Source organism: Octodon degus, unplaced genomic scaffold, assembly GCF_000260255.1.
Source record: "Octodon degus isolate 3935 unplaced genomic scaffold, OctDeg1.0 scaffold00032, whole genome shotgun sequence".
Taxonomy (NCBI): Eukaryota; Metazoa; Chordata; class Mammalia; order Rodentia; family Octodontidae; genus Octodon; species Octodon degus.
Window position 1 is genome coordinate 15,489,672 of NW_004524608.1, and position 20,654 is coordinate 15,510,325.

Consider the following 20,654-nt stretch of genomic DNA (forward strand, 5'->3'; position numbering starts at 1 on the left):
ACCAGGCAAGCGCTTATGCCACTGAGCTATGCCCACAGTTCCTCAAAAATAAATAAAGTTCCCATAGTACTCCATAAATGTGTACAAATTTTATGGTTTTTTTTTTTTTGAGGAACCAGGGATTGAACTCAGGCTCTTGTGCTTGTCAGGGAAGCACTTATATTACTGAGCCATCTCCCCGGCCCCAATTTTTATGTTTTTGTGTATAAGTTAAAAATAATTTGTAAAATGCAAATAGAAAAGATTTCTATCTAAGTAATCTCCATGCTACCATGGGGGGAGGGAAATCCTTGGATTCAAGGTCTTTGCATACTCTACAAACATGGATACAAAAACAAAGGCAAGCATGGCGGCAAATGTCTGCAATCCCAGGCACATGTCTGTAATCCTAGCACTCAGGAAGCTGAGGCAGAAAGATTGCTGGAGTTTGAGGCCAGCCTGAACTACATAGTAAAACCCTGTCTCAAATTACAAAGAAAAGAAAGAGAAAGGAAAAGATGAATGCAATTTCAGAGAAAGCTTCTATGGAACTCAGTAATACCAATGTTTACCTTAAGAGTTCTTAACAGATACCATCTGAATGGCATTTATTTATTCATTTATTTATTTTTTGGGAGACAGTTCAAGCTGGCATTGGACTTACTAAGTAGTCCAGACTGGCCTCAAACTCTCCGCAACTCAATTTCCCGAGTGCTGGGATTACAGGCCTGTGCCACCACACCCAGCCATCTGTATGGCCTTAACGAGGCTTTGGATCAAATAATTTAAATCATGTTAACCTTTTGCGTGTAGGAGCTTGTCGCTGAGGATTGAACTAACGCCTCCTGCATTTTAGGTGTGGGTGCCACGACTGAGCAATACTCCTGCACCCTGAAACATTGTTAGCTTTGTAATTGTTTTTAGCATAGAGTCTCTGGCCTTCCACGCTAAGAATATGTAGGAATTTACATAAATATGTATAACCATAGATCTTCACATTGGGTTCAACAAAGAGGCTGTCTCTGCTCTCCCACCGCACCCCGACCAAAGCTGCTGTAACCAGTGGGCGCTCCTGCGGTCTGCGCAGCACCTAGCTCACGGAGCAAAACCCTTACACCTGGTTGCACGTGCCTGGCCACGAGTGGCGCATTGTGGACCTCGGGGGAAGAAGGGTGACTTGCCGGATGACTCGACCCTGGTGGCCGGCAGAGAGGCAGCTTGAAAGCAGCTCAGCCGCCAGCACTTGGGGCGCTGAGGGAGCCGCAAGCCCTGACACTCCAGTCGCAAGGCCCAGCGCGCATGCAGGCTGCTGTGACCTTTCCTAAGTCGCAATTCTTGAACAGAAAGGAGGCCCTCGTGGTGGCTTTGAGACCTGCTGAGGCATTTCTTTGATGGTAAAGGTCTGGATGAAGCCAATTACTGGCTCGCTTTCGCTGGTTCGCAGTGGCTGCGCATCTCCAGGCCGGCCTTGGGGTTTCTCTTTTGTTGGCTGTGCCGCTGCTCCACTCTTTCTTCCTATTTTCAGGGAAACACAGGCACAGCTACTGTTCTCTAATTGCGCTCCTTTCCCGCAGCTCCTGCTCCTCCGAGCCGGGGCCGCTTCCGCAGGCAGCTCTTGTGTGGAAGCCTCGCTGGTGGCAGCTGCAAGTTGGTGTGTGACACATTGAGTAGTCATATTTCTCTTCTCCGTGGCCCTCCAAAGCCCTTTCCAACATAACTTTTCCCCATCTGTTCTCGTTTGCACTGCATAATAGGGGACAGGTTTTGGAACTTGGGATTCAAAAAAAAAAAAAAAAAAAAAAATTAAGAGAAAATAAAAAATGAGATGGAATTTGAACAGAAAAACTCACTGGCTTCCCACCCCCCTTCCTGAGTTGCTGGGATCATTACCATTGCTGGGATCATTACCAGAGTATTAAATCGATCAAGTTTGTAGTCTGACTAAATCTCTTTATGTAGTAGTGTTGAGATGCAAGAAATTGCATTTAAAAATCTCTATAGGGGTGGGGAGACAGCTCGGAGGTCTAAGCGCCTGCCTGGCAAGCACAAGCATGGGAGTTCAATCCCCAGTATCATATGCTGTCCTGGACCTGGAACCTGGGCACTCTAGGCCGGGCCTTGAAACCTGGCGTGGTGGCAAGAGCCTGTAATCCCAGTGCAGAAGAGGTTGACACAGGAAAATCACTACTAGCTTGAACGTGTAACGAGACCCTGTATCAAACAAACAAACAAATAAATAAATATTTTTTAAAAATCTATTTAAGCTGTCTCCTGAGTTGGACAGCACAGCCACTAGAGACAGCCTCACCCAGGGCCTGACTTAAGAGTTCTTCCACGTTTGTTTAGATTCTAGTAAATTCCCTTAAGAGTCTCATGCCACTAAAATGGATCCTGGTATGAATTTTAGAAATTGAATTGTCGGGCCAGGGAGAGGGCTCAGAGGAATAAGTGCTTCCCTGGCAAGCACAAGGGCCTGAGTTCAATCCCTGGTTATACACACACACACACACACACACACACACACACACACACAAAAGAAATAGTACTGTCAAAAAAAAAAAAGGAAAGAAAATGTTTTCCTGGGTGCTAGAAGCTCACCTCTCTGTGTACACACTAAAAGATTATGAAAATGGTATGAAACCCTTTCAATTTTAATATGAATAAATATTTGCCAATTTCCATTAGAGAAGAGGAACCTGCCAACAGCATGATAAACCTCTGCTTTGGCAGGTGTTTTTCAGATGCAGCTAAAGTAGGTAGTTAAGTTTCAAAAGTTTAATAAAGAGTACTCAAGAAATAATAAATGTGCTTATTACTAAAATAAGTGCAGGAAGGGCTGATTTGAAAGCAGTCAGAGCAGAGCAATGGTTCTTTATTTTATTTTATTTATTTTTTTCTTATGTTTTTTATGTTGTTTTTTGCTTTGCATTTGGTTAGGATTTTTTTGAGACAAGGTTGAGCTATGTAGCTGAGGTTGGCCTTGAACTCATATAGGCCAGGCTTTTCTTGAACTCACAGTGATCCTCCTGCTTCAGCCTCAGCCTCAGAATGCTGGAACTGTAGACATGTACCACTACACCTGGTTTTTTCTCTTTGTACTGGGAATTGAACTCAAGATCTTGCACTTGCCGGGCAGGCACTGCACCATTCCTTATATTTTTTGCAACGTTTTATTGTATAGGCCTCGAGTTCCCAGTGTCAGATTAAGCATAATCCGTGTGTCCTAGCACTTGGCAGGGGTTTACACTCCTTTCTGGATCACAGCCCTCTTCAAAAATCTAGCGAAAAGCTATGGAGTTCTCTGGAAAAATAATGTATCGTTTCAAGCACAGCAAACATTTATAGAACTCTTGGGGCTTAGGGTCGCTTGGCGTCCATCTTTGGACTCCTGGAGATCCGGGAGCTCGTGTTCACTTGTCTTTCTGCTGTCTTGTGTTCACAGGTCATCAGCTCAGCTTTTAAACCAAATCTTACGACCTATTGTTTTTCTTTGCAGCACCAGCAATTGGACTGCAGGTTCTCAAGCACGGTAGGCAAGCAATTACCATCCAACCCTTTTCACACAGTTTAAAACAGGCCTCCCACCCAGGCAGGCCTCAAACTTGGGATCCTCCTGTCCCAGCCTCCTGCCTAGCTAGGATTATAGGCATGCACACCTGGGCTCAAAAACTACATTTTCTTATATTCCTGAAAAAAATACCATCTTCCCTCACTCTACGTCCAGGGAAAATCCATACAAGCTGCTGTCTGTGATCCTGTAGCTAGTGTACAAAATACTTCTGCTTCCACCTACCCCCAACTCTGATTTTTTTTTCCTTTAACACAAATACTACAAACATGCCTGCCGTTGGGAGCTGCAGGGTTGTCCTGCTCCCCTGCTGCTCCGCTGGCATCTGCTGCTCCCCGTGCTAGCGATGTTGTACCTGTCTGGGCTGCCACTTTTCACACACTGGACTCTGACCCAGTCAGGTGCCTGCACCACGTCGGACCAGTCTGCCTCTTTGCTGTCCAGGTTGGAAGGTGGAGACAGAGGCGGATCACCTGAACCTCAGGAGAGGGCTACTGCAGCAGTGTTGCAGAGAAGAGCGTGCAGTGCCTCACGGCTTCTAGGAATTACACTGATTCCTTCAACACACTTCTCTGGGGCTAAGAAGGTTTTCGCAGTCTCTTCCGTGTCTCCCACTAGCATACTCCTCCTTAATACTCTGTCATTCCTAAGAAAGGTAGCAGTGGGGCTGGGGAGATAGCTCAGTGGAATAAGCGCTTGCCTGGCAAGTGCAAGGGCCTGAGTTCAATCCCCGGTCCCAGAAAAAAAAAAAGAAAAGAAAGGTAGCAGTAATATTAATCAGAAGAGTAAGCAAAAATAAACATTGGCATTTACTAAAAACATCCCAGGCCTTTACCATCCCACTGCAGGTTAGATATGTTCCTGCATTTGAGATCCTGTGCTCCCTCAGGAGGAAAGTGGAAGATCACTGAGTCCAAGCTGTGAAGTGAGACCCTGTACCAAATACATAAAAAGTAAAATAAAATAAATGAAAAGCTTTATAGTATTCCATTCTGCAGTTGTATTCCAATTTACTTAGTATGCTATCGCTAGCACTTACATTATTTTCATTCTTTTGCTTATTTCTATAGTGCTGCAGTGAAACCTTTAAACATACCACGTTTTACATTTAGGTGAGGTTATGGGTAGGAAATATTCCTAGAACCAAATTGCACAATATTCTTTTTTGTTTTTATGTATTTACTACAGGGTCTATAGGGTCTCACTACATAGATCGGACTCGTAGCGATTCTCCTATTTTCAGCACCCCAAGCGCTGGGATTACAGGGGCACTCCATCATGCCCAGTGCCAATCACTGTATCAGAGCAAGCGCACTGTCCCAGGGTGGGAGCAGCACGGCATGTCGGGATCAAACCCCTGTTCCTGCATCTGACTAAGCAGGAGTTTTAGTCCGCTGAGCTATCTGGCCAGCCCAATATTCTGGATGAACTGACATAGTTTTATTTCCACAAGGTCTCACTATGTAGCCCAGATGCCTCAAACTTCCAGCAATCCTCCTGCTTCAGCCTCCTAAGTGCTGGGATTAGAGGTACATGCCACCACACCTGGCCTACTTCCACGTCTATAAGATGTATCTTCTCTAAAGTGTCTCAAATTGCTTTGTGAAAAAGAAAAAATGGTTTACACACAGCTCCTTACCCCCACTCCTGTCCACATAGGATTTTTTTCTGTCCTGTGTGTCACTTAGAGCTCCCCTGACTTTCTAGAGAAAGCTAGAAGGATAAGTGGTTGAAGGGCTTGGTGCATACTCAACTAGTCCTACTCTGCTGAGCAGCTCAGCCAGCAGATGCCAAATCTGCAAGCATTTCCCTGCAAGTCTTTCTGAGGTGTTTTCCAGGGACGTTCCCCTGCTCCCCAGCTGGCCTCCCAAGTCTGCAGTCAGAGGTCCCTGCCACAAGGCCCTGCCTCCAAGCTTCCAAACCATTTGCACCAATTACATCTTTGGGGCAACCGCTCTATTTATTATTCACATTCTTTGGAAGGTTAATGACTTTGTGGAAATCTAAAACAGCCCCCCTCAGGAAGTGGTAAAAGTCTCTTGGAATAACAGAAACAGGTCTTAAAAGAGCTCTTGAGTTCATCTGCATTTCAGGCTAATTAAATCCCGAAAGAAATAATAATACGCATAAAAATTCAGGCTGGCATAATGAGCAGTGACCAAAACCTGATAGATCCGTGCAGATACTGAACAATCAGACAAGCCTAGAGGAGGAACTGCGGTATCCCCATCCATCTCTGGGCTTCACAAACTCCTTGCCCCTCTCACCAAATCACTTTACACCACTCATTTGTCTTCCCAGGAGCTTAAGATCAGTTCAGAAACTTTCAAACACAGTGTTAAAGGCTTTTGTGAGTCAACTGTTGGTGAATCACACAAAAGGGGCCTTTATTAATAAGCATATTCTGTTCATTACAGAGAAATGAAAGCCTTGGAATAATTTGCCAAATGTTTAAAGAGAAAACAAAAAACAATGTGGTAAACACATCAGGACTTGATGAGCTGTCTAGGTAATTGGCTGTTTCGGTGCACCTGGTTCCAAAGACAATATTTAATGTGTAATCTGTTTCATTTGCTTGGGGAAGTAAGTGTAACTCTACCCACTGGATCACATCTGCATTAAAATGAGGGGAGGCAAGTCGGCTGCAGTGAGTGGAAATTTATGCACATGAGTTGTCTTTTACATGGAGACAGCAATTATACCCCTAGAAATGCAGTCTGGGGGAGAAAATGACATTTTCAAAGCTGGGGAACAAAAGCCTAATGCTAAGGGGACATTAACAAGGTTGGGAACCCCCTCCCAACAATTAACATGATCGCTTACAAAATCTGCACTCTATAAAATTATTTTTAAAACATGTTTTTCAAAACAATGTGATATTTTTTTCTTTCTAAAAAAACCCCAAAACCCCAGATTCAGTAGCAACCATAGTGAATCTGTTAGCTACACTACTATACCCCACAGTGCCTCAAATTCTCTTCAGATAGATGAGGGCTGAGGTGAACCAACGCAAGGCAGCGGTTGCTGACCCTGGGTCTAACAGCAGGATAGGACTGAGAGTTCTGCACAGTGTGTCCAAGAATTGTTCGCTTTCACATGAGGAAGTTCTGTTTGAAGCAGCGAGCGTGAGCCAGATTTCCAGACCACAGAAAAACTTAAAAAGAAAGAAAAAAATAGAGCATATGCAAGCAAAAGTCTCTATTAGCCAATTTTTTTTTCTTTTTAATGATTTGTTGGTTGACTTCATCAAAGTCAAAAAGGACAAAGCTGCAGCCTCTGAAATGGATTCACATTTTTGCTTCTTCCAGCTTCTCTGGAGGCAGGAAGAAGCGGATAAGGGCCTGTAATCCTGGCATTCTGGGAGGCTGAGACAGGAGAATAGCAAATTTTAGCCCAAGCTGGGTAGATCAGCCTCTTTGTGAGAATAAAGGGCCAGGGGTGGCTGGGCGTGGCGGTGCATTCCAGTATTCTGAGCAGAAGGATCACCATGAGTTCAAGGCCACTACACAGTGAGCTCTGCCTCAAGAAAGGGCTGTGGGTGCTCAGCGTGAAGGCCTGAGTTCACCCCCTAGTATGTGTGGGAAAGAAAAAGAAAGAAGAGGGAAGGGTGTGTTCTTGCTCTCGTTTCTCCGTCTTCTCTCTACCTTCATGCTTCCTGAGCAAAGCTTTAATTCACATACTACTTTGTGCTCTAGTTACATCTCAGAAAGAAAAGTACGTTTTCTCCTGCTTAATTGAGACAGAATACACTAAGTCAGTAAAACTTACTTAGTGCTTGTTTTTAAGTTTCCCAAGATTTGATCTTAATTTTTAGTACATTTGTATTGCATAATCTGTTAGATTAGTTTTATTTTAAAATCTGGGGGAAGCCCAGGGCAGTACTGCATGCCTGTAATCTCAGTACTTGGGAAGCGGATGCAGGAGGATCACCATGAGTTTGAGGCCAACCTGGGCTCCACAGTGAGCTGAAGGACAGCCTAAGCTGCATACTGAGATCTATCTTGAAAAAGTAGCCAAACAAATAAAAGTAAATTAATAAAAATTGAGGGAAAGTCCTAGTACATTTTATTGATCTGCCAGGAGGCTTATTTATTTTGGGCTTGGAAAAATGAGTTTTTCAATGAATTTGGGCATATTTTCAGCAAGTCACATTTGCAGAGAAGGGCCAGCCATCAAGAAAAGGAAGCTGAATGGAGGATGGGGCTCAATGGTAAAGGGCTTGCGCAGACAGAACTCACAAAAACTGGATTTGAGCCTCAGCACCATTTAAAAAATGTGAAGAGAAATGATGCAAGTTCTAAGTCCTAACTAATTGTTGGAAAACAATATGAATTTTAAATATAAGCCTGGAGGGCTTAGCATGCTAGTGCACCCCTGTAATCTTTAGCACCCAGGAAGGTAAGGCAGGAGGATCACAAGTTCGAGCCCAGCCTTGGCAATTTAGTGAGCCTCTCTACTCAAATCAAAGCAACCAAACCAAGCCAAACCAAGCCAAACCAAACCAAACCAACAGGGTTTGGGGATTAACTCAGTATTGTACTCCCTGAGTTCAATTGCCAAGAAAAAACCAATCAGTTGGTATGTGTGTTGTGTGTCCTACATGTTACATTTCACCAATATCTAAATTAGTCATAAGCTGAGAACCCAGCGGAAGCTAACAATCCTGTGAACACCTGATTCGTCATCGGGAGCCCTGCCTCTCTCACAGGTAGGGGCCCAGCCTCTGCAGTGGGGGCTCAGCGCAGCTCCGTGAGGGGCTGTGGGTGGCCTGTACTTGTGCCAGTTCTGTCAATAAATCATCTTTTCTTCTCATTACCAAGGAAGTAATATTACTGGGTTTGGGGTTTGCAATCTTTTTCTAGAGCTGTTTTCTAGATTCTTCTGGTCTTGAAAAAAAATTGGACAAAATGTAACAGAAGCAAGGCTTTACATTTATTAAAGAAAAGAAACATGCTCTGCAGAACAAGTGCAGCCAATGAAAAGTAAAAACAGCAGACCACCACGGAAGAGAACACAGTGGCCTGCAGCTAAAAGGTTGCCTGGCTTTGCATCTCCCACTCCTCCAGGTGAAATCAGGTCTAGGTTGCCCTATCAAAAACTTCCTGAGCACCAGCAGTGGTGGCACATGGCCACAATCCCAGCACTTGGGAGCTTGAGGTAGGAGGATCGCAGTGAGTTCGTGACCAGTCTGGGCTACACAGTGAGTCCAAGTTCAATTTGTACTACATGGCAAGACCCTGGCTTAAAACAGTAACAACAACAAAAAAATAAACAACCCTTCCTCCTGCCACTTGCTGAGCTCTCAGAATTGGAAGACAGTCCTCTCTGATGGGTTCTACTGCAGAGGTTTGGGAACAGTTCTGCACATGCATCCTGGGACTCTGTCATTTACAGATGGTGTCACCTCTTGGTCAGTTTGCTGTGCCCTAATCTCTTGGCACAGCTACAAAGCCATTCCCTAGGTACAACTAACCCCTCTCACCACCAATTTTTTCTCCCTTGTTATATGAATATTTCTTTTTCATTCTGAATCCCTTTCCATTGTGAAGAGATTTAAGTGTTTTCACATTTTACATCTTAAAACTCCAATTTTGTAGATGTGATCAGTAACATCTTTTGCTGTTAAAAGAGTGGGACGTTTATTTCCTTCACTCCAAATTGGATCTGTGTTAGAAACTGGAGGACTGGGTAACCTTTTGTACTCTGACAGAGCATGAGGAGGAACTGAGTCATCATCCAACTTTGGGTGGCTCACTGGCTTTAAAACTCATGTTTGTCAAAGAGAAAAGTAAAGTAAGTCTCGGTCTATTTTACACTATTGTACTATTTAATCCAGGATCGATGTTATCCTGTACAGAAATGGATGAATTTGGTTGAACGTGATTCATCTGGCTACTTAGGAAAATCGAAGATTATTTAATGCAATTTTTACATTGTCGGTAGCATATGCAATATTAGGCTGAGAACTTTAGAATGAAACTGTTATTTTTTATCAAAATGTAAGGAAATTTGGTTTTTTGTTTTTTTTTTAAATTTTATTTATTTATGTGTGTGTGTGTGTGTGTGTGTGTGTGTGTGGCCAGCTCAGCCCACCAGGGGGCGGGGCTGGCAGGCATGTGGTGCTGGGGGATTGAACTGCGGTCCCTGTGCTTTAGCTAAGCTTGTTCTAAGTAGGTGCTTTAGACCACTGAGCCATCTCACCAGCCCCAATGGAATAAGGATTTTTTTTTTTTTTTTTTTTTTGCTCCTCGAATGCCTTCAGGGCACTTTTGGCTGGCTGGAGGGTTGTGGGGATCGAACTAGAACAAGCTGAGGCTGACAGCTTTGTGGAAGCAGCCACTTAAAGAACTGAGCTAGAGCCAGGCCCCCAATGTAAGGGAATTTGCAAGCTGTACCTAATCCCTAGGAATTTCTTCAGTAAAATAAAAATGAAAAAAGTTGAGCAAAAGATGTAATTTAGTGGTAGAAGATAGAGTACGCAGCATATTAGAGGCTTCAGTCCGCAGCACCACACACACACACACACACACACACACACACACGTGCATGCACAAAATTTTAATTTAATTAGCAAAACCCAATAAAATAAAAAAGAAAGAAAAAGAGTTGCTCAAAGCCAAGAATCCAGTTCCACCCTAAGGATATAGGAAATGATAACTGGAAACTAAGTTAATCTTTAAAAGTTTTGATAGATTGGAATTTCTACCTGGTCATTCATCCATAGGAAAGTAAAAAGTCCCCACTGAATACTCTAATCAATAAAAACAACGCACTAACATTCCAACAGAACAATAGACAAAGGGCATTAGCTGTAAAGAAACTTAGAAAAATGTAAAAACAGTTATATATTTATTAGCAAGGTAAAATACAAATACAAATGAAAAGAGAAAATTATTGAATCCAGGGTCTCACAAACGCTAGGAAGTTCTCTTGAGCAACATCTCCAGTCCAAAACAGGGAACTTTTTAAGTTTCCAAGCTGGCAAGAGTAATAGAGGGTGCGGCACAATGGACAAGTCACTGAAAAGGGCTCCAATTGTTTAGTAAGTAGAAATACGATCTGGAGTCCTACTGTATGTATCATAAGCAAATAATGACAGGATCGCTTTGCACTTGAGGCCCGTGTGGTCCACATAATGAGTGTAGGGCCACCCTGAACTACACAGGGGGGCCGATCTCAAAACACAAAAAGGGACGTAGGGTGGGGGAGGCTGCGTATGCCTGAGGCCTTAGGTTCCATCCCCAACATCGAAAGGACAAAGATCACTTGCACTGAGGCCATGCCAACATTCCTACTGTAAGCATCTTGGTACATAACCATCCACACTCATTTTTTGTATGTCATACAAACTTGTTTAAAAAAAATAAAAATTAAGAGTGGGGCATGGTGGCACATACTTGTAATCCCTACACTCTGGGAGGGTGAGGCAAGAGGAACACAAGATTGAGCCCAGCCTGGGGAACTAGAGATTTAGCAAGTCCCTGCTGTTACTGGGTTTTGGGGTGATAGAGTCTCTTTCTTTTTTTTCCTTATTTATGTGTGTGTGTGTGTGTGTGTGTGTGGCCAGCTCAGCCCACCAGGGGGCGGGGCTGGCTGGCATGTGGTGCTGGGGGATTGAACCGCGGTCCCTGCGCTTTGCTAAGCTTGTTCTAAGTAGGTGCTTTAGACCACTGAGCCATCTCACCAGCCCCATAGAGTCTCTTTCTAGAGGAGATGTCTAGGTTTTTCTTGTCTTGAACAACAAGAGAGAAATAGAACAAAGGGCCAGAGAGATAGCTCAGTGGACTAAGCACCTGCTTAGGCAAGTGCAGGGACCCTGGCACTATATGCCACTCCGGCCCACCCCAGGTGTGCTGAGCCAGTGACTGAGTCTGGCCGCGGTGGCACACACCTGTAATCCCAGTGCTGAGAGGTTTGAAAAAAGGAGGATCAGTATGAGTCTGAGCTGGTAGTCAGACTCTGTACCAAATTAACTAAATAAATAATTGACAAAACAAGCACAAAAGGTAGTGAGCTTTCATATTTGTTAAAGATAGGAAAAGAAACTTGTTTTGCAGAGTGAGGCTGGGAGAAGTAAATGTAAGAAAAATAAGCACGCTGCAGAATGAGAGCAGTCTCCTGAGGACGAGAGAACACAGCCGCAGAGAGCTCCACAGTCTCCACTCCTCAGACGCACCAGGTCTGGGCTGCCCTACCCAGAACTGCATGACTTCTCAAGAAAAGTCCATGCGCAGGCTTCCAAGAAGTGTTCTGGGATTTTGCACCTAATGGGCCACTACCTGTCAGCCCACCTCCCTTGTCCTAATCTCCTGCCTCACCATGTTATATGAACAAAAAGCAGGCTGGTGAGGTAGCTAAGTGCAAAGGCAGTAGTTTCAGCCCCCAGTATGACAAAGATAAATAAGTAATAAATGTGGGGTTATATGGAAAATCAGTTCTGTGCAAACTGAGTTTGTGATTTTGCCATATTCAAGAGTGAAGTTGCAAACTAAATGGGGACTAAGAGAGTTTTTATTGGAAATAAGAAGAAGCAAAGACTCCTCGTTTCTCCAGGAGGGGCACCCAAAAAGTAGTGTTTCTATGTAGCCCCTTGGGTCAGAGCTTTTTATAGATAAGTAGAAAACAGGAATCACTCAGTTGCTATGCGTGTGCCTACCACAAGTGGCTCAGCGAATTTAAAATGACCAATTGGAACCCAGGATCTTTAATCAGCATGTAGGGTTTAAAGGAAACGGATTTTAGAAAAAACTCATTATTTTGCATTTAAGTTGAAATTCCCTTTAGGAGCCAGGGGCTGCACTCCTTGTCCCTGGGGAACTTCCTTCGTGGTTCACAGTCCTAGGGTTCACTGTCTATTCTTACTTTAATTCTATTAAAACAGCTGATCACCCAGCTCTGGCTCAGGTGTCCTTTTCCTAGCTAGCTGCCTTCCTAATAAGGTGACTAAACTATCTTTTACAATACTATGTATTTCATTTGAAAAGCATTTTCAATGACAACATGTATTTTCATAATGAGAAAGTAAAACTGGACTGCTGAGTAGTTCGAAAATCAAGTTCTAGTTCCAGCCTTGCTTTGAATAGCTTTGAAGAGTCCCATGGATTTTAGGGATAAATTTTTTTCAAGCGTAAGAGGCAGGTCTGCAACCAAATGAGATCTCTGTGCTCTTCCAAGTCTAGAGCTCTGTCTCCTTGAAGGAGTGGCACAGTGAAAATAATCACGGGTGTGACGGTTCTGTTGTAAAGACTGTTTATCAATGGAGAACGACAACTGTTACGGTCTGTGTCTAGTTGTCCTCCCAAAGCCTCATGCAGTTATTGGGCAGATTTCTAGACTTTGTGATTAACTCATGTTCCAGTACTGGGATGATGGGTGTGAGCACTATACCTGGGGTGGATAGCCTGAATGCAATTCGAGACAGGCCTGCTTGCCCTTGCCACTGTTGCCACTACTCCTCCCATTTGCTCTTGCCATGTGCCGCTCTGCCTTGAAGCCAGCTGAGTGTAGACAGAAACCTCCACCAACTGTGAGTGAAATAAACCTTTCCTTCCTTACTTTTGGGTGTCAGGTATTTTGTCCCAGCAATGAGAGAAGAGTAACTAAGACAACAATCTTTAAAATACGATGTTACAGTAACTAAAAAAAATGCAACCAGGCACTGAGCTACTGCAGAGGTTGAGGTGGGAGAAGGGCAAACTGGTTAACTGAGCAAGAGCCTGGGTGGGATGCAGCTCAGTGGGAGAGGACCCTGTGTTCAACTGCCAGTCCTGAAAGAGAGAGATCTGGAGACAGAAGAGTGCATACGTGTGCCACCAGCTGTGCTAAATAACGCCAAGGTAATACATGCACACTTCACATTAGAGCATTTCTGTGCGGGTACAGGGAAGCTGGCATTAAGTCAGAGGTCTGGGCAATGGGAAGCAGCGCTGGTGCTGGAATTCATTTTGTGATGTGCCTTTGTGCTTGTGTGTTTCACCTATTTATTTTGGTGCTGGGCCTTGATGACCACACAGTCCTGTATATCACTGAGCTACAACCCCAGGCCTCTGTCTTTTATTTTTGTGGTATTGGGGATTGAACCCAGGGCCTATGCTCTACCCTGAGCTACATCTTCAAGCTTCTGTATTATTTTTTAAAAACAATACAATAAATGTTAGGAAGATCTCGTTAGCACAGGCATATGAATACCTTGGCTACAGTGACAAATGACACAGAACACGCTCATCTCCCTTGTTTAAACGTTTCCATCACTCCCCAGACACATGACTTCTGCCTTTCCTGGGCTGGCAGGGCCTTCTCAGTGATGCCCAGTGCATTTCAATGCACCTTCCTTGCACTCCAGTTTGTGTTCTGTAAATTCCTAGAAATCTTAAGCTTGAAGGCTGCCTCTGCAATATCAGATCACTATCTACTTGGGAATTCCAACTACCCTGCTGGGGAGGAATTTCAAAAGCAAGGGTCCTCTAAGGGGCAAAGCACCCCTGTTCCACAGCTGAGGAGAAAGGAGAAAACTGAAGTTACTCTCAGAAGGTCAGATGGCTGCTTCTCCACTATGTGTAATTAACCTAAGCAGCTGCTCTCTGGAGTTTCATTCAGCAAAAGTAGGTTAATAAAGGAAGCCTTTGGATTTTAGATATTGGTAGATTTGGGGCCACATTAGGATTTAGAAAATTAATTTGATTTCTTTGCTCAGAAAATGTCTTCCTGCGCCAATGTGTAGTAGAACCAATCAGGAAAAAGAATGTTCCTTAAAAATGAAAAGCCATGGAGATGCTTGGGCTCTACCACTAACCATATAGTGGTATTTGAAATGTGTTTCATTTGAGGGAGAAATTAATGTGATCTTCCTGAGGGCAGGCATCCATGGGACTAGGTTTTGAAATTCCCATCTCCACCATGCAGCTAAATTAGCCACAGTTAAATAAATCAGTAGCTCACCAAGATTCCGTTGCGAGAAAGAAAGGCCGAAGTGCCACTGGCTCTGGAGGACGAGGAGGTCAGAAAGAGCCTGGGATATAGGCAGAATCGTGGATCAAGTGTCTGAGCTCATTGGGAAATTTTCTTCTGAAAGATAGAGATTTAACAATGAGGACAAAAATGCCAAATTTGAATTCCATCCTCAATCCTAAAGCTCTCACTCCAGATATGAGTAAATGAGCACTCTTCACCAGTTAGATTTTGTTCCATAGCTGTCAGACCTTTTTAAAATATGTACATTTCTATTTTTATAATGTCTATTATTTCTGGTTATAAAAGTAACATTACAGAGTGATTGGAACAGAGAAATGTGTAAAGAAGAAAGGGAGCACACTTCCGCTGTGGGCAGAAGGTTTGAGCTGGAAACTGCTTGCTGAAATAGCCTTTTTATCTTGAAAAGAAGGAAAAAGAAGAAAAAACATGAAAAAGTCATGATAATCCACGATAAGTACTGAACATTTTCAAATACTGTGCTTTTTTCTAGTCTTTTTTTGAGTATATGCAGGCAGGACGAAGGTGTTTACATGGGTTATGGAACTGGAATATTACCTTTCTGTTGTTTTTTCAACTGACACTTTGTTGTTAGCTATTTCTAAAGCTGTGATGATTACTTCTCTTCAAATCTTTCTGATTGATGCTTATTTTCCTAGCATAAATTCCTGAAGTAGGATTAAAGTGTCCGAGAGTAAAAATATTTTTCAAATGTTTGATACGTATCACCTAATTATCTTCCAGGAACTCATACTTACTACAGTGTCCTTTATAAAGTCAATCTCATCAAAACTGAATAAGCAGAAGTACAGATATACATGCTAAAATAACGGCATGAAATATTTCATGTTTTGTCTGCATTGCTGTTTCTTCAGGTTTTAGATAAGGCATACTTCTTTTCTAGCTCTCACCTGTAATATTTTAAAGTTTCTTATTTTATTCCTGCTGGCCTGACCTTTTTTGTTTGTTTGTATGTTAGGGAAGGGTCTACAGGGTGTTTAGGGTCTCACTACTAGATTGGACTCATAGTGATTTTCCTGTTTTACAGCCTCCCAAGAGCTGGAATTACAGGTGCGTGCCACCTCCACCAGTCTCAATTGCCGTCTCAGTGTGCCACGGCACTGCAGGCCTGTCTATTAAAGGGTGTTTTATTTTTTGTGGTAGTGGGGATCACACTCAGGGATGCGCTATGGTTGAGCTGAATCCCCAGAACTTTTTAATATTATTAAGGTTGAAACAGGGCTCATTAAACCGCTAAGACTGTTCCCAAACTTGGAATGGTCCTGCCTCCCACAGTGCAGGGATTTCAGGCCTGTGTCACCACTCCCAGGTTAGGGAAAAAGATTTTATACTGCCAAAACAAATCTTTCACTTCATCCATGGTTTTTATTAGAAAGTCATGTTAACTGTAAGGAGAGTATTTGCTTCGGGTTAATTTGTGATTATATTTTGTTTACTTGTTTGTTTGTGGCACTATGCCTAGGGTGTTACACATGTTAGGTAAATGTTCTACCACTGAGCTACATTCTCAGCCCTAATTTATAATTAAAAAACAGCAAAAATCTTAACTTTTAGCCAGGTGTGGTGGTGTGTACTTGTAGTTTCAGCTGTTTTATTGGCTAAGGTGGGAAGACTTCCTGGGCTAAGTCTGAGTTTGAGACCAGCCTGGGCAGGATAGCAAAACCTCATCACAAAATAAGGTAAAATTGAGTCTATTCCTACTGGAAACATTTGCAAGAACAGTATGAGTAGGGCCACTGACAGAATTTTCCCGTTTTTCAGCATGGCTTAATGAACAGTCTCTTCCCCATGATTCTGCAGAAGTTCTTTATTGCATGTTGTAGTTGGCCCACAGCTGCACATGGGCTCACACCAACCTTCTGCACCAGGAGGTGCGGCACCGTCTTCCTACTTACATGGTGAGCACCCAGAGAACCTCCTGCCTAGCACCTGGTGTTCTGTCCAGGGTAGGTGGCTGATAAACCCCTGTATGAAATGCACAATGAATCACTGATACACCTAGAAATTTAACTTGATAAACAAATGTGTGTCTTGGTACTTTATCTACCTTTTAGAAAAAGGATGTGTCTGTCACTTTTTTTATTTATTTTATTTTTTATTTTTTATTTTTTTTTATTTTTAAGGTCTTCTTCTTTTTTATATATTTATTTATTTTTATTTATTACATTTATTTATTGTGTGTGTGTATGGCCAGCTCAGCCCACCAGGGGGCGGGTCTGGCTGGCATGTGGTGCTGGGGATCGAACCGCGGTCCCTGTGCTTTGCCAAGCTTGTTTCAAGTAGGTGCTTTAGACCACTGAGCCATCTCTCCAGCCCCTGTCACTTTTTTTAGTGATCTTTTCAGCTCATGATTTTTTTTTCTGATCAAGCCTCGTTTATTTTTTTTTTCTGATCAAGATGATTTTCTCTTTTATCTCCTATTATTTGATCTAATCACTTCCATTTTTTTTTTTTTTTTTTTTTTGAGATAGTGTCCAGGCTATTTGTGAACCACAGCAACCCTTCTACCTCAGTTTCCCAAGTGCAGGTTTCCCACGTATGCACCACTGTGCCTGGTATCCCTTTCATCTTTAGAACATAATGCTGATTTCTTATGGGCCTCAAGATTGGGCCTGAATTCCAGGCATTTTAAGTCCTCCTTTTCCAAGAATAGTTAAGATGCAGGCTGGGATGCAGCTCAGTGACAGAGAGCTTGCCTAGCATGTGCCAGCCCTGAGTCTCATCCCCAACAACCCAAAGGAAAAAAATGCAGTAAGAATAATACTGGGCCTCTTTGCTCATGCCTGTAATCCCAGCTTTCTGGGAAACTGACATAGGAGGACTGTACATTCGGGCCTTATCTCAAAATAAATAAGATAAAAAGGGTATGTAGCTCATTGTGAAAGTTGTAGGTTTAATTTCTAGTACTGTAAAGAAAAAAAGTTATGATGCAACTGGGTCACTTTTTCTCACACTAGAGTAGTACATAAAACATCATTTAAATACACTACCCGTCCTTACAGGTATATACAACAAAAGAGGGTGTTCATGGCAGACATTCGTATGATCCAGAATATGCATGACATTCTTTTAAAAACATTGTAATTAAAGCAAAAGCACAGATTTCAAGGATTACTAGAGAACTTGGACTAAGAGTATATGTCCTGATTATAGCCTAACAGCATAAGCCAAAGATTTACTTTATCGTAAATCATATTTAACTCACAAACTTTGCTATTTTTCTTGTGCCTACCAAGTCTTCAATGCTCAACTTAACTGTGAATAAGCCCTAATCTAGAGAAAACTGAATCTGCCTACGCTTGTAACTATTATACAACTATGAAACCGAAACTAAACATGAGCAAAATCATGAAGCAAATGCTTCAAATAACCTTATTTGAGACAGATATTTTTGATATTGTTTTATATCAGCACTTTATATCAAGTGCTAAACAAAAATGTCTCTTCAAATCACACAGTATTGCCAGCTAGCAAGAGGGTTTGCTGTTGTTTGTTCATCATACCCACTCCCCAGTGAAAAGACTTACCTGCTTTTTTGGTGGACAGGCGCTAGCAGGCCCAGTTGATTTATTAAGTTTATTTCTTCACTTCTTCAACCATTAATCTTTATTTATCTTCAAGAAACTTTCAGAAATTGAACTGCAGCAATCAATCCATCAGTGTATTTATCAACAGTACCAATAGTCTACCAATACTTATCAACAACTCTCCAAAATTCCACCAATGTTCTTTGAAAGAATTTGTTTCTGAAAGTTGGGTTAGTACAACTAAGCTGACTTTTGCTTTATGGGTTGTAATAAAACATGTTCTGTTATCATTATGAAATGAATGCTCTTTCCAGAACTGTAAAGAAATAGCTTTGAGCTGAAAAGTATTCAGCATAGTTATTTAAGTGAAATATTTTTTTAAAAAATTATAACTTCCATCTTGTATCCTATGCAAAACAAATGCAAAGAAAATGTGGTTATTATTTGTAGATATAAGAGCCCAAGTATAATAATTATAAAAGAGAAGTTCTCTGTAAATTTTTATGGAATAAATTGCCCACATTTTATAGCAAAACACCTTTCAGGACTCTTAGGTTGCTCCAGATCCTGCTTCCTAAGAGTTTTAGAAAGCTGTTGACTTTTGAAATGAACATGTTGATCTGGGCATAAAGGAGGAAGATATGTAGAAAAAAGAAGAGATGCCAAGTCACAATGCAGCAGGCAATTAATTAAGAGTCATGCTCTTTGAAACATATGATTGAGGAGCTCTGAAAATCTTAGAATAACAGAGATGCATTTCCTTCAAGTGACTTTACTGGTGTGATTTATTACCAGGGCTCAATCAATGGGTGGAGATTGGGGCTGCATAGTGGTTTTCAAAGGGGAGCAATTGTGCACCCGAGAAGACATATGGCAATGCCTGGCTGTCACAATTGTGGGGGAACACGCTTTAATGGTATCTAGCTGTTATAAGACAAGGTGTGGTTCAGTATCATTCAGAACACAGGACAGCACATCAATTATCAAGCCAAAAATGTCAATTGTGCTAGCATTCAGGAATACTGGATGAAGGTGTCTAAATCGGAAGATTGTATTCTTGTGTACATATAGCCTTATAGAAGGCTGTATCTTGGTGTATCCTTTTGCTTTATAAAGCACACACACACACACACACACACACACACACACACAGAGTCTATGGAGCAAGTGCACAAGTATTGTACAGTACTACCCAGAATCTTTCCACACAACCTCTTGGAATGCAGGTTAATCACAACAGGACAGTTATGGGTTTTTGCACTGAATCAGCCACACAATAAGGCCATGACTGATGGAACTACATAGGGAACAGATAGAAGTAAAAGTTCAAAACATTACAAGATTCATTGATTCCTTTATTCATGTATCCAGCAAATCTTTATTAAACACACCAGTCTGCTAGGCCCGGTGACCCATGATGAGCACAACATGGTCCGGGACCCTCAAGGAGCTTACAACCTACAGGGCACTGAAAAGGCTGCCAACAAGAATCCTGTTTATGAAATGATAACTCTCACGATTGAGGACCATTTACACAGCAGCTTGAAAACTATTCACATGTGCGTTATGAGACAGCCCTTATTTCCTTCTTATGTTAAAAGTGTGCCCAAGGTCAAAAGTTTGTAAAAGGCAGAGCTGACACTTCAGCCCAGGGACACTGAGGGCCTCGTTCTATTGTTCCACAGAGCAGGGTTACATACAGGCACTTTTTCCTTGACTTGACCTGGAATTTCCTTTCCTGCTCCCCACTGACATACAGGTAAAAAGCCTTTCTCCTTATGGTAGAAGAATATATATGCCCCAATCCTCTCCACACTCTTGCTTATGTAACTCCTGCAGATTATGTTCTAGCTGTTCCCTGTATATATGTCTGTGTTTCTAATTAGACTGTAAAGTCCTGACCTGCGAGGACCAGATCTCCCATTTCCTTTGCAACCTTTTGTAGTACCGTAGTCATCCAATAAATGCCCTCTGCATGAGTGGACCTGTAGAGATAAAAATATTTTATGGTATTCCCATTTATTGGTGTCATGCTTTATTTTGCTTTGTGACAAGACTGTACACTATAAGCTTCTAGAGGGCAGAGAACATGGCTTGGTGCTTCCTTCCACTCAGCAGGCACCACGCAAAATTTGATCCTTGCATGCCTTTCCGATGCTTCGGATAATATTAGCACACTGGGTGTTTGTGCGTATCTAAGGACCGAGGCTGTCAGCCTCTCTGCGGCGGGGAATGTTCCTTCCTTTCCACTGTAAGCTCCCATGGCGCCTAGGACAGGGCTCGATTACTGCGGAAGCCCCCCCCCACGCTTATTTTTATTTCCAAGGAAGCTGACTGTGAAAATGGCAAGCGCTTGCATAACCCCCGACATGGGGAGGAAATGAGCAGAATGGAAGGGGATCTGAAGTCAGGTCAGACACGGCCTGGGCGAGAACGCGGCAGCTTTCCCGGCCGACGGGCAAGCCTGGAGCTGGGCGGCCCGCAGTTGGGGCCGGGAGCGGGGAGAAAGACCACGAGACCCCCGCCCGCCCTCCCGCCCCCCGCGGCCGCACCCCGGGAGCTGTCCAGACGCCGCCCGCGCCTACCTGCGC

At 42.8% G+C, this 20,654-nt stretch overlaps 1 long non-coding RNA gene across 1 annotated transcript; it reads right to left on the bottom strand.

Annotated features, from left to right (window-relative positions):
- Nucleotides 1-678: 678 nt before the first annotated feature.
- Nucleotides 679-18,155, bottom strand: LOC111816423. Its single transcript, XR_002820829.1, has 3 exons — nucleotides 18,064-18,155; nucleotides 14,486-14,611; nucleotides 679-1,749 (listed from the first exon to the last, which is right to left on the bottom strand). It is a non-coding gene; the product is annotated as an uncharacterized LOC111816423 (long non-coding RNA).
- Nucleotides 18,156-20,654: the final 2,499 nt, after the last annotated feature.